At 38.5% G+C, this 15306-nt stretch overlaps 1 protein-coding gene across 2 annotated transcripts in view; it reads left to right on the top strand.

The window, feature by feature from the left end:
• The window catches only part of LOC133577912 (netrin receptor UNC5D-like), a 771105-nt gene that overhangs the window by 454080 nt on the left and 301719 nt on the right, over positions 1-15306 (top strand). The window contains exon 1 of one of the 2 annotated variants that reach the window (XM_061932038.1): positions 11648-11759. The exons of the other annotated variant lie outside the window; for it this stretch is intronic. The gene's annotated coding sequence lies outside the window, so the exon portion shown is untranslated. Of the gene's footprint in view, positions 1-11647; positions 11760-15306 lie in introns of those variants that run through there. 2 annotated transcript variants of the gene reach the window in all.

Genomic DNA, 15306 nt, shown 5'->3' with positions numbered 1-15306 from the left:
AACGGCTGCAAAAGACGCACTGGCTGAGGCTCGCCTCCTGCACCCCCGCCGTAGAATGCACGGCACCTGCAGACTGCAGGTGTACCTAATTCACAACTCCTCCAACACGAACATTATTGTTTTTGCACTTTTTGGCTTCTTATTAAATAACTTTTGTAACCTATTTTTATGGGCTTTCCTCTTTGTGATGTTAAGTTCCTGTTATGCGCTGTTATACAGTATATGCCTTGAGCTCTTATTTTGAAGGCGCTAAGAGCGGAATTTTGACACGTTGGAGTGGAGTGGAAGTTTTTGAAAGAAGGTAAATAAAGTGGTCCTCGTGTAAACTGGAGCCTCCGTGTTTGTTATTTTGTAGTTTCATACAGTATAGGCGACATTTATAAACCCTCGGTTACACTTTTTTAAATAGATTCAATCTTGCACGTGGAAAGTTGAAGTGAGGGCTTTAGTTGATATAACACTCCCGTCGGAGGATTCATTAATCAGCACAACAGCGGCGCATTTATAAGTAAAGGTAAGACCATAATAACGGTTTTTTTTATTAAATGTGCTTTTTTGTGTGCTACAGTTTGTATGTGTAAAGTTAAAGTTAAGTTAAAGTACCAATAATTGTCACACACACACACTAGGTGTGGTGAAATTTGTCCTCTGCATTTGACCCATCCCCTTGTTCACCCCCTGGGAGGTGAGGGGAGCAGTGGGCAGCAGCAGCGCCGCGCCCGGGAATCATTTTTGGTGATTTAACCCCCAATTCCAACCCTTGATGTTGAGTGCCAAGCAGGGAAGAATGCTGGTATGAGCTTTTAAACATAACCCGTTAACTGCTGCCAATCAAATGGTGAATAAGATACTCTTTAGGGTTCATATGTTTGTAAATCTGACTGTGATGAAGTCAGTGCCTCACCAGCCATCAACCTCACCGCACGTCACTGATATATATATATATGTATATATACATATATATATATAAGTAACAAAATGTAAAGCCATAGGCTCACACAAGTTCTGTAAATAATCCAAATTTGGAGCACAGCATCATCGTTTTCACAGCTTTTTGGTTGTTAGAGGTAGAGAGTGTTTTAATGTAGAGTTCTAAATCTTTTTTAAAGGCACAAAAAACAGGTCGGGTATTGAGAAACTTACATTTATGAATCTAAAACTTAGCCAATAGTATAATGAGGTTGCAAAGGTAAAATTCCTTTTCAAATTATTTTTCATACAGTGTAAATCCAAATATCACATCTTTAAAACAAAGCACCAATTTGTCATGGGCAAGTGTGGGAGTCGGTTCTGAAGTATGAAGTAAAGAGACGTAACTTCATCACCTCGCCTGGTTATTGACTCCAACCCAGAATATTACACTGCCCATACCTATGCTCCTTCAAAGGCTGTGCTACTGGCTGCAAAGCATTGCACTTTCAAATACAACAATGAGTAGAGAGGAGTGTTATGTGTGTGTATATGTGTAAATAAATGAACACTGAAATTCAAGTATTTATTTTATTTATATATATATATATATATATATATAAAATAAAATACATATACAGTTTGTATGTATATATATATATATATATATATATATATATATAGCTAGAATTAACTGAAAGTCAAATATTTAATTTATATATATATATATATATATATATATATATATATATATATATATATATGTATGTGTGGGAAAAAAATCACAAGACTATTTCATCTCTACAGGCCTGTTTCATGAGGGGGGGTACCCTCAATCATCAGGAGATTTTAATGGGAGCATTCGCATACCATTGTTTATATAGGGCACAGAGTGGGTGGGTACAGGCTGGCCTAGGGGCGTGGTAATTGGCTCATGTGTTACCTAGGAGGTGTTTCCGTCTATGGCGGCATGTTGTTACAATTTCGCTGCGCTTGTTGAGGGATGACAGGTCTGGACGGTAAATAATAAACAGTTTCTCTTTCAAGCATAGGTTGCATCTTTTATTACCACTATTGTAAGGTGTGCTGGATGCAAGAATTTGCCATGTTATTGAATATTCAACATTAATGTCTTTGAGGTCCCAAATGTGTTTGCTGAGTTCTGTGGTATTTCGCAGGTTTTTGTTCCTGAAAGAAGCCTTGTGATTGTTCCATCTGGTTTTGAATTCACCCTCGGTTAATCCTACATATGTGTCGGATGTGTTAATGTCCTTGCGTATTACCTTAGATTGGTAGACAACTGATGTTTGTAAGCACCCCCCGTTGAGGGGGCAATCAGGTTTCTTTCGACAGTTACATGCTTTGTTGGTTTTGGAGTCGCTCTGACTGGGGGTCGACGGCTCATTTGCAATTGTTTTGTTGTGGTTTGAGATGATTTGTCGTATATTGTTCATGCAGCTGTAGCTCAATTTAATGTTGTTCTTGTTGAATACTTTTCTTAGGTTGTTGTCTTTGGGAAAGTGTTTGTCAATCAGATTGAGGAATTTGTGTCCAATGTTCGTTGAGACGTTTTTGCTGTATGGGGGGTTGTACCAGATGATGTCGTTTCGTTTTCTGTTCTTTTTTGGCTGGTTTCCTGGCGTGGGTTCATAGGTGAGGGTGAAATTGTATCCGCTTTCATCAAGGGCTTTTTGGTACGGGGGGGTTGCTTGGTCAAATTCAGCTTTGCTAGATGACAGCATCGATAGCCTTTTATTGATTCCGGTAGGTATTCTTTTCGTGGTGGTGGGTGGGTGGTTGCTGTCATGGTGCACGTATTGGAGTGTTGTGTTGGGTTTCGTGAATGGTTGGTAGCTGTTATTTCTCAGGTTGAAAGTGATATATATATATATATATATATATATATATATATATATAAATATAAGAAATACTTGAATTTCAGTGAACTCTAGCTATAAATATACTCTCCCCCCCCTCCACAAGTCTCCCGAATTTGGAGGTCTCAAGTTTGGCATGTATGATCACCTCTATGTGTCCGTTCACTGACAGTGCAAAGACGCCCGCATTGTTGATTCTGAAGGCTCCGGGCAGATTTGGTACAGCATGGCAACATAATCTAGCTGAATTCTGATTGGATAAAAACTCTATTAACTAAAAACAACAGTGCTGGGAGGAGCATAATATGACATGAAGAGAATATGAATACTTTTAGATATTTCGGGAAAGTAAATTCCTCCGATGAGGTGGCGACTTGTCCAGGGTGTACACCGCCTTCCGCCCGATTGTAGCTGAGATAGGCTCCAGCTCCCCACGTGACCCCGAAGGGAATAAGCGGTAGAAAATGGATGGATGGATGGAAATTCCAAAATTACTTTTATCTTTAATTATGATCATGATTTGAAAAAAATCATTATTATTATTTGTTAATGTTTACCAATTTAAGGAGTAATTCTTTGGACTCAGGAGGACTTTAAGGGCAAAAAAGGTTTAAAAGATTGTTGTTTTTTGTTGTGTTTAGTTATTGTGTGTTCTATTTACTTTGTATTGTTCCATTGTACGTAATAAAAAGGAAAAAGAAAGTAGTTTTAAATATCGAGTTGATATTTTTAGACTATTTAAAAATTTGCAGTCAATACATGTGATGGATATTGGTATTTGGTATTGGGCGATCTCACTCATGGATGATCGGTATCGGAATAGGCAGCATAAATCCCTGATTGGAAAATACCTAATATTTACTATTTTTACAAGTGTTACATTTAGACACGATGCTTCTATTTAACGTTGAATTACAACAACATGGCATAAAGACAATTGCCACGCTGCTTAAGTAAATGTGTGTTTTGTAAAAAAAAAAATATATATATATATATATTAGTGTCTTAAAAGTCTGCATTCTTTTACTAAAATAGAGACTTGTGTCCAGGCTAGAACCAATTATTCATATTGACATGTTTTTTCTAATGGGGAACTCTACTTCACTATCCAAACTTTTCGATTTACATCTCATGAGAGAGGTTATTTATTTTGCAATGCAGTTTGCTGAAAATGATGGAAAGTGCCACTCTACACGGCAACTGACGCTGCGGTCAAAGTTGAAATTGCCACAAAACACATTTTTAAAATATTCAACACTCTACTGCCACCTGGCGGCTAAAGTGGATTGTGCACCCGCCAATTCGTCACGTTTCACGTGTCAGGTAAATCGTGACGAATGGGGCCATATGAATCCCCTTCTTACTGCATATTTTCTACAGAGGATGATTATAAAACAATATAGTCTTTGCCGTTGTTTTGGTCAAAGTCGTTCTCATACTGATGATAGTAGAAAACCTGCTCTATAATAAAGCTGCACATTGAATTTATAATTTATGTTTATGGAGAAATATTATTATGTTAGGTCAAGCAGGAAAGACTATTTTATTCAGTAATTATTTTTGTTATTTTGCACATATATTGTGTTATTTCCAATTTAAATTCTGGTTGGAATAAGTGTGTAGATTGTCGGTCATCAGGCCATACAATCCATAAAGGTTGAATCGATGAACTGGACTCTTCTGAAGCATCTTCAACAAACAAACAAAAAACTCCAGTTGCCTCCATTCAACCTTTGCAGATATCATAAAACTCCTTTCACACAAATAAAAAAAGGCAAATAAAAATGTGTCGACCTGCCAAGGTGTCTCTTTTTTTCCTTTTTTTTCAGGAAGTTGGCAACCCTAGCTTAAAGTCAAATCGGCATCTGTTGCTCATGAAACTTTATTGATATCATTTTAGTGGCGCCAGATCAAGATCTCTTTTGTTTTTCAGCAGGAAAACAGGCAGCATATGCTACAAGTGGCTCAGTTCAAAGTTCATGAGTAAGACTGCCATCTGCCCCAAACAACTAGTGTTTTAAAGTCATTCTTTGTAGAAAATTTGCAGTAGGAAGGGGATTATACATATGGCACCATTCGTCACGATGTACCTGACATGTGAAACGTGACGAATGGAGAGGGGGGGTGCACAATCCACTTTAGCCGCCAGGTTGGCAGTAGAGTACTGTAGAGTGCTGTAGAGTGGCGCTTTCCATCATTTTCAGCAGACCGCATTGCAAAATTAATAACCCCCCCACCTTCCTCTCACACAAGATGCAAATTGAAAAGTTTGTATAGTGAAGTAGAGTTCCCCATTAAAAAACTATGTAAACACGAACAATTGGTTCTGGACTCGACACATGTCTCTATTTTAAGACACTATATATATATATATATATATATATATATATATTAGGGATGTCCGATAATGGCTTTTTGCCGATATCCGATATTTCGATATTGTCCAACTCTTTAATTACCGATACCGATATCAACCGATACCGTTATCAACCGATATATACAGTCGTGGAATTAACACATTATTATGCCTAATTTGGAGGTATGGTGAAGATAAGGTAGTTTTAAAAAAAAATTATAAAATAAGATATTATTTAAAAACATTTTCTTGAATAAAAAAGAAAGTATAACAATATAAAAACAGTTACATTGAAACTAGTAATTAATGAAAATGAGTAAAATTAACTGTTAAAGGTTAGTAATATTAGTGGACCAGCAGCACGCACAATCATGTGTGCTTACGGACTGTATCCCTTGCAGACTGTATTGATATATATTGATATATAATGTAGGAACCACAATATTAATAACAGAAAGAAACAACCCTTCTGTGTAAATGAGTGCAAATGGGGGAGGGAGGTTTTTTGGGTTGGTGAACTAATTGTAAGTACATCTTGTGTTTTTTATGTTGATTTAATAAAAATAAAAAAATTAAAAAAAAACAAAAAAAAAACGATACCGATAATTTCCGATATTACATTTTAACGCATTTATCGGCCGATAATATCGGCAGGCCGATATCGGACATCTCTAATATATATATATATATATATATATATATATATGTGTGTGTAAGTTAAAGTTAAAGTACCAATGACTGTCGCACACACACTAGGTGTGGTGAAATTATTCTCTGCATTTGACCCATCACCCCCTGCGAGGTGAGGGGAGCAGTGAGCAGCAGCGGTAGCCGTGCCCGGGAATTATTTTTGGTGATTTAACCCCCAATTCCAACCCTTGATGCTGAGTGCCAAGCAGGGAGGCAATGGGTCCCATTTTTATAGTCTTTGGTATGACTTGGCCGGGGTTTGAACTCACAACCTACCGATCTCAGGGCGGACACTCTAACCACTAGGCCACTGAGCTATACATAATTTTTTTAATGTATATTATATATGTAGATATAAATGTTTGTATGAATGTGTATAAATATGTGTTTCCATCCATCCATCCATTTTCTACCGCTTATTCCCTTTGGGGTCGCGGGGGGCGCTGGAGCCTATCTCAGCTACAATCGGGCGGAAGGCGGGGTACACCCTGGACAAGTCGCCACCTCATCACAGGGCCAACAGAGATAGACAGACAACATTCACACTCACATCCACACACTAGGGCCAATTTAGTGTTGCCAATCAACTTATCCCCAGGTGCATGTCTTTGGAAGTGGGAGGAAGCCGGAGTACCCGGAGGGAACCCACGCAGTCACGGGGAGAACATGCAAACTCCACACAGAAAGATCCCGAGCCCGGGATTGAACCCAAGACTACTCAGGACCTTCGTATTGTGAGGCAGATGCACTAACCCCTCTGCCACCGTGAAGCCCCTTATAAATATGTGTTTGTATATTTATATTTATGCATGTATATGTGTGTGTGTATATATATATATATATATATATATATATATATATATATATATATATATATATATATGTATATGTGTAAATATCTGTATATTTGTATTTTTAAATATATGTATGTATATGTAAAATTATATATGTATAATTTATGTATATATATTCATATATAAATATATATATGTATATATGAGCGGTATAGCTCGGTTGGTAGAGTGGCCGTGCCAGCAACTTGAGGGTTCCAGGTTCGATCCCCGCTTCCGCCATCCTAGTCACTGCCGTTGTGTCCTTGGGCAAGACACTTTACCCACCTGCTCCCAGTGCCACCCACACTGGTTTAAATGTAACTTAGATATTGTGTTTCACTATGTAAAACGCTTTGATTCACTAGAGAAAAAGCGCTATATAAATATAATTCACTTCACTTCACTTCACATATGCACAGAGATGTGGACTCGAGTCACATGATTTGGACTCGAGTCAGACTCGAGTCATGAATTTGATGACTTTAGACTCGACTTGACAAAATGTAAAAAGACTTGCAACTCGACTTAGACTTTAACATCAATGACTTGTGACTTCACTTGGACTTGAGCCTTTTGAATTGACATGACTTGACATGACTTGCTACTTTCCCCAAAACCCAAAGATGAAAAAGTTATTCGGGAGCGCTCCGTATTTTTCATTGTGTACTTGTCTATCAGCGTTGCGTGTGTCAGCTGGTGTGGTCTCAGTACAACAGCCAATCAAATTAGATCTACTTTGTTTTCATCACACAGCATTCATCCAATCAAATTGCAGGACAACCAACGAAGAAGACATGTCCAAACCACACGCCAGTGAACAAAAAATGATACCTAAAATAATTTCGTTTGGGTATAAAAATTACGAGGTGGTCAACACAAAACGGTTTGCAGTATGCAACACATGCGGTTCGAAAATTACTGATGGAGAGGCAACAACTTCCAACTTCGTCCGGCATTTGAAGTTGCACAAAGAACGGTAAGTTTTGAATGTAAGATAACGTTTATTGGCTAAGTATCGTGACTTTTATTTGCTGTGTAGTTAAATCAGTGAGGCTGTAAACTCACTGCTAACGTTATAACGTTATTGTAAACACGGGAATCTGTTGCAGTTCACTACCTTATTCATACTTTTTGTTCAGTGATTTTTTTAAGCAGGGTTACGTTAGTCAATATATCACACGTAACGTTAGACGGCGGTCAGCAGCACCGCGTATTTTAGCCACCTAAAAAAAGACAAAAATAGTAAAATAAAGGTCAGTTAAAATGTATACTATATTATGAATATGTGTACCGTTTTAGCTAGCTTTCTGACATACTGTTGGTTGTTTACCTCAGTGGTCCCCAACCACCGGGCCGCGACCCGGTACTGGTCCGTGGATCGATTGGTATCGGGCCGCACAAGAAATATATATATATATTTTTTCTTTTTTTAATTAAATCAACATAAAAAACACAAGATACACTTACAAGTAGTGCACCAACCCAAAAAAACTCTCTCCCCCTTTTGTTCTGGGCATTGAACATGAAGACTCTTCCTTCACTGTTCCGAGTGGCCATGAGAGTCTTGGCAGTGCCTGCCTCCAGTGCTCCAGTGGAGCGAGTTTTCAGCCATGGTGGCATCATACTACGCCCCCATCATGCACAAATGACTGACAGACTCTTGGCTAATTTGGTCTTTTGCAAATGCAATGCAGCATAGGGCCCTGACATATAAAAAGTACAACTTTTTTGTTATGTTCACGTATATGTCATGTTTTTTCAATGTTAACACTTTTGTACAAATAAGTACATTTGCACTTTATTTTTCAATGTGTTTGTTCTGTAAAGGAATGAGTTAATGTTTAAAATGACTGGTTAATAGTGCTATTATAAAGTGCAATGTCAGCACAATTTTCTTTCCTGCAATTTAAAATGCACTTGTTTTAATAAATAAATACAGCGTTTGAAAAGCATACACAATCTGTGTTAATATATTAGTCTGTGGTTAAAAGGACTTGAAAGGACTCGAAACTCAAAATGCAGGACTTAGGACTTGACTTGAGACTTTCCAGTCTTGACTTTGGACTTGACTCGGGGCTTGCCTGTCTTGACTCGGGACTTGAGGGCAAAGACTTGAGACTTACTTGTGACTTGCAAAACAATGACTTGGTCCCACCTCTGCATATGTACACACATATATATCTATATATGTGTGTGTGTATGTGTACGTATGTATTAGGAGTGTGTATCACTACCATAAACGGCGATCTGATATGCATCTAGATATATAGCTTATGATACGATTCACGAACAATATTTTTGAAAACATTACAATTCAATGCAGATTGAAGCTTTACTGTGTCAGGTCAGAACAATGTTATCTTTAATTTTTAAATAGACAAATAAACATAAATAGATACAGGCGGTTCCTGTATTAATTATGAGCAAATAGGAGAACTATCAACTTCCCGGCATTGCAATCCCTGAACCTAAAAGAAAAGAAAATGTAAACAGAACACTTTTGGGAAAGCTACCGGGTATTTACTGTTGTTTGCTCAGGTAGCAACAATAAAATACAGAGAAAAGCAATCTGTGCATCAAGCAGAGGAGATATAACACCACAGTGGACAAGTGCAAGATACACTTAAGTGCCACAAAGTAAACTAAACAGCAGCTTTAGTGTAGAAGAATACTTTTCATCGTGCCATTCTGCTGGTTACTGTGCAGCAAGGTCTTTATCTTCAGCACAATGAACAGTGTAGTAGACGCCGTGATTACCTCGCAGAGTTGGGGCTGGAAGTCTTTCAAATCAGGGTCCTTGTCTTGCCAGCTGGTAGCTCTGCTCGCGTTAGCATCCCTAGCTCCCACATCGCTCGCTCGAATGTCTTCATGCCGTCACAACAGGTGGGTGCTCAAATGAGTCGTGCAGCGGCTACTTTATTGCTGCTTTTTAAACGTTACAAGTGGCCAAACTTTAATCCAACCGACCATTCTTTTTCTAAAAAAAAAATCTGAACGTTTACCACACTTCCATTCATCCATCCATCCATTTTCTACCGCTTGTTCCTATCGGGGTCACGTAACCATTTGTTACATGGTGATTGATTGACACACTAGGGACCATTTAGTATTGCCGATCAACCTATCCCCAGGTGCATGTTTTAGGCGCTGGGGGGAATATCGCTAAAAAAATTAATATCTTTATATATATAAAAAATATATCGAGATATATTTCGAATATTGAGTTTAAGTAAAACTTAAGATTTCATAATCAGGCGTGCATTGTTTGTACACTTTTTTGGTGCTGTATGCCATGTTTCTCCGTTGCTGTCAGTCGCAAACAAGAACGTAACATAACAGAAATCTCGCAAGATTAGAGCGGCCATATTATGTAGCAGATGTCCAATCAAGCAATTCATGACTTTCCAACCAGGCATCGACTGATCCATACTAGATATAGATCCATCCAGAAGCTCGCCAAACGATGTATCCATATCTCTAATGTAAAAATATTTTTTTGATTTTTACCGAGAAATTTGTACACCCCTAGTATGTATATATGTATGTATGTATATATTTATATATATATATTTTTTTTATTTTATTTTATTTTGTATTTTTTATTTATTTAATACATATGTATACATATATATATATATGTGTCTTAATAAGGTTATCCAAAAAATAGTGCTCGATACCGTAGTAGAGCGCAATATATGTATGTGTGGGGAAAAAAAATCACAAGACTATTTCATCTCTACAGGCCTGTTTCATGAGGGGGGTACCCTCAAATCGTCAGGAAAATCTCCTGACGATTGAGGGTACCCCCCTCATGAAACAGGCCTGTAGAGATGAAATAGTCTTGTGATTTTTTTTCCCCACACATACATATATATATATATATATTTTTTTTTTTATACATATATATATATATTTGTATTTTTTTTTATACATATATATATATATACAGTATATATATATATATATATATATATATATATATATATATATATATATATATATATATATATATATGTATGTATGTATGTACAAAACCCAAAACCAGTTGGCACGTTAGTAAATAAAAACAGAATACAATGATTTGCAAATCCTTTTCAACTTATATTCAATTGAATATTCTGCAAAGACAAGATATTTAATGTTCCAACTGAGAAACTTAATTTTTGTTTGCAAATAATCATTAACTTAGAATTTAATGGCAGCAACACATTGCAAAAAAAGTTGGCACAGGGGCATTTTTACCACTGTGTTACATGGCCTTTCCTTTTAACAACACTCAGTGAACGTACGGGAACTGAGGAGACCAATTTTTGAAGCTTTTCAGGTGGAATTCTTTCCCATTCTTGCTTGATGTACAGCTTAAGTTGTTCAACAGTCTCCATTGTGGTATTTTATGTTTCTGAAATAAGCAGGGGCGTCCATGAAATAGACGTTGCTTGAATTCAAGATTCAAGATTGTTTATTGTCATATGCACAGTTAAACAGACAGTTTGCCGTACAATGAAAATCTTACTTTGCGAGTCCACCCTTCAACAAGTCACACGGTACTTAGCTAAAAATAAAAAACAAAAATGTATATACAAGGCACAGTAAGTAACATAACATTATTGCACATTCTGATTGACAGTCAACAGTATAAATATGGAGGTGACATTTGGTCACAGCGGCAGTTAAAGTGTCTTTAGTGATCAAAGGTGAAAAGTGTCTACAGTGATGGTTCACAGTTCGGGGGTGGTCATGGTAGCTGTGTTTTGTTCAAAAAGACAAAAGTAAAAGGTGGGGGGGGTAGTTAGCATGCACAAGTTAGCATTCACAAGCCTGATGGCCTGTGGGTAGAAACTGTTTGTCAGTCTCGTAGTCCTGGATTTCAGGCTCCTGTATCGTCTTCCTGATGATAGGAGGCTAAAGAGACTGTGCTGGGGGTGTGTACTGTCCTTTATGATGTCGTGTGCTCTCCTGGTGGCCCTGGTAGAGTACATGTCCTGTAGTGAGGGGAAGGCTGCTCCTGATATGTACTGAGCAGTTTTAATCACTCGCTGGAGTGCCTTCCTGTCCTTAGCAGTGCAGTTTCCATACTAGACCGTGATTGAGCTGGTAAGGACACTCTCAACCGTACTTCTCTAGAAGTTGCTGAGAATTTTGGGTGGCAAGATATGTTGCTCCAAAACCTGTATGTACCTTTCAGCATTAATGGTGCCTTCACAGATGTGTAAGTTACCCATGCCTTGGGCACTAATACACCCCCATACCATCACAGATGCTGGCTTTTGAACTTTGCACCTGTAGCAATCCGGATGGTTCTTTTCCTCTTTGGTCCGGAGGATACGACTTCCACAGTTTCCAAAAACAATTTGACTCGTCAGACCACAAAACGCTATTCCAATTTGCATGAGTCCATCTTAGATGAGCTCGGGCCCAGCAAAGCCGGCGGAGTTTCTGGGTGTTGTTGATAAATGGCTTTTGCTTTGCATAGTAGAGTTTTAACTTGCACTTACAGATGTAGCAACGAATTGTAGTTACTGACAGTGGTTTTCTGAAGTGTTCCTGAGTTCATGTGTCGATATCCTTTACACACAGATGTCGGGTTTTGATGCAGTACCGCCTGAGGGATCGAAGGTTACGGGCATTCAATGTTGGTTTTCGGCATTGCCTCTTTCGTGCAGGGATTTCTCCAGATTCTCTGAACCTTTTGATGATATTATTTGATGAAATCCCTAAATTCCTTGCAATAGCTGGTTGAGAAATGTTGTTCTTAAACTGTTGGACAATTTGCTCACGCATTTGTGAATCACTGAGCATTTCATGGAAGCTGCTTTTACACCCAATCATGGCACCCACCTGTTCCCAATTAGCCTGTTCACCTGTGGGATGTTCTAAATAAGTGTTTGATGAGCATTTCTCAACTTAATCAGTCTTTTTTGCCACTCGTGCCAGCTTTTTTGAAGCATGTTGCAGGCATCAAATTCCAAATGAGCTAATATTTGCAAACCATTGTATTCTGTTTTTATTTACGAGTTACACAACTTCATTGGTTTTGGGTTTTGTATATATATATATATATATATATATGTCTTAATAAGGTTATCCAAAAAATAGTGCTCGATACCGTAGTAGAGCGCAATATATGTATGTGTGGGAAAAAAAATCACAAGACTATTTCATCTCTACAGGCCTGTTTCATGAGGGGGGGTAACCTCAATCATCAGGAGATTTTAATGGGAGCATTCACATACCATGGTTCATATAGGGCACAGAGTGGGTGGGTACAGGCTGGCCTAGGGGCGTGGTGATTGGCTCATGTGTTACCTAGGAGGTGTTTCCGTCTGTGGCGGCATGCTGTTACAATTTCGCTGCGCTTGTTGAGGGATGACAGGTCTGGACGGTAAATAATAAACAGTTTCTCTTTCAAGCATAGGTTGCATCTTTTATTACCACTATTGTAAGGTGTGCTGGATGCAAGAATTTGCCATGTTATTGAATATTCAACATTATTGTCTTTGAGGTCCCAAATGTGTTTGCTGAGTTCTGTGGTATTTCGCAGGTTTTTGTTCCTGAAAGAAGCCTTGTGATTGTTCCATCTGGTTTTGAATTCTCCCTCGGTTAATCCTACATATGTGTCGGATGTGTTAATGTCCTTGCGTATTACCTTAGATTGGTAGACAACTGATGCTTGTAAGCACCCCCCGTTGAGAGGGCAATCAGGTTTCTTTCGACAGTTAGTCTTTGTTGGTTTTGGAGTCGCTCTGTCTGGGGGCCGACGGCTCATTTGCAATTGTTTTGTTGTGGTTTGAGATGATTTGTCGTATATTGTTCATGCAGCTGTAGCTCAATTTAATGTTGTTCTTGTTGAATACTTTTCTTAGGGTGTTGTCTTTGGGAAAGTGTTTGTCGATCAGATTGAGGAATTTGTGTCCAATGTTAGTTGAGACGTTTTTGCTGTATGGGGGGTTGTACCAGATGATGTCGTTTCGTTTTCTGTTCTTTTTTGGCTGGTTTCCTGGCGTGGGTTCATAGGTGAGGGTGAAATTGTATCCGCTTTCATCAAGGGCTTTTTGGTACGGGGGGGTTGCTTGGTCAAATATATATATATATATATATATATATATATATATATATATATATATATATATATATATATATATATATATATATATATATAAAATCCGACCAAAAATCAAATGGGGATTATTAAGCAAACAAAAAGGTTTGTTTGAAATGACTAAAAAGGAAGATCAATGACTTTTGAAAACACACCAAAAACGGAACAATTTATGCAAATTAAACTACTTTCCTGCTGCGACCGTGTTTATCTCACTATGTCAACGTTATCCTTTTTTTAAATATTCTGACATATTTGGGGTGTGGTGTGCGTTCGCGTTGTTTTGCCTCGGTGGAGGTCTCCGCTGAGTAACGTCGTCGCCTTTGTGGTGGGCGCCGCTCTCCTCCAATAACTCATGTGTCATGTCGCATCAGGAAAAACAACGTGCACGGATAACGTTAGCGTCGTCTGGATTGTAGACGCTCGTCACTTTGACACGCGGCTGACCCACTTCTATCGTCTCCGCTCTTCGCTGTTTGATGGCGGCCTGCCGAGGGAAGCGTCGTCTCCCCTATGCCGCCACGAGCAGCCTGGCGAGCTGTCGGCGCCGCCGTCATGAAGACATGTGCGCCACCTGGGGGTTTGGAGGAGTCGCAGTGCATTACTACACACACATTCTTGACAGCTTGACAAGAGGAACACACACAGCTCTCTCCCCACCAAAAAATATAATTTTAAAGGCCATTACAATTTCCACTTAAAGTAGCAGTAGTGTGGAAAAACAAGTTGACTTTATATCAGGGGTCCCCAAACTTTTTGGCTCGGGGGCCGCATTGGGTTAAAACAATTTGGCCGAGGGCCGGGCTATATATATATATATATATATATATATATTAGATATATATATATATATATATATATATATATATATATATCTATATATATATGTATGTGTGGGGAAAAAAAATCACAAGACTATTTCATCTCTACAGGCCTGTTTCATGATGGGGGGTACCCTCAATCATCAGGAGATTTTAATGGGAGCATTCACATACCATGGTTTATATAGGGCACAGAGTGGGTGGGTACAGGCTGGCCTAGGGGCGTGGTGATTGGCTCATGTGTTACCTAGGAGGTGTTTCCGTCTATGGCGGCATGTTGTTACAATTTTGCTGCGCTTGTTGAGGGATGACAGGTCTGGACGGTAAATAATAAACAGTTTCTCTTTCAAGCATAGGTTGCATCTTTTATTACCACTATTGTAAGGTGTGCTGGATGCAAGAATTTGCCATGTTATTGAATATTCAACATTATTGTCTTTGAGGTCCCAAATGTGTTTGCTGAGTTCTGTGGTATTTCGCAGGTTTTTGTTCCTGAAAGAAGCCTTGTGATTGTTCCATCTGGTTTTGAATTCTCCCTCGGTTAATCCTACATATGTGTCGGATGTGTTAATGTCCTTGCGTATTACCTTAGATTGGTAGACAACTGATGCTTGTAAGCATCCCTCGTTGAGAGGGCAATCAGGTTTCTTTCGACAGTTACAGTCTTTGTTGGTTTTGGAGTCGCTCTGTCTGGGGGCCGACGGCTCATTTGCAATTGTTT

The sequence above is a fragment of the Nerophis lumbriciformis genome, linkage group LG39 (assembly GCF_033978685.3).
Source record: "Nerophis lumbriciformis linkage group LG39, RoL_Nlum_v2.1, whole genome shotgun sequence".
Classification (NCBI taxonomy): Eukaryota; Metazoa; Chordata; class Actinopteri; order Syngnathiformes; family Syngnathidae; genus Nerophis; species Nerophis lumbriciformis.
Note: the sequence above shows the minus strand (reverse complement) of the source record. Positions and strands in the feature narration are given on the sequence as shown.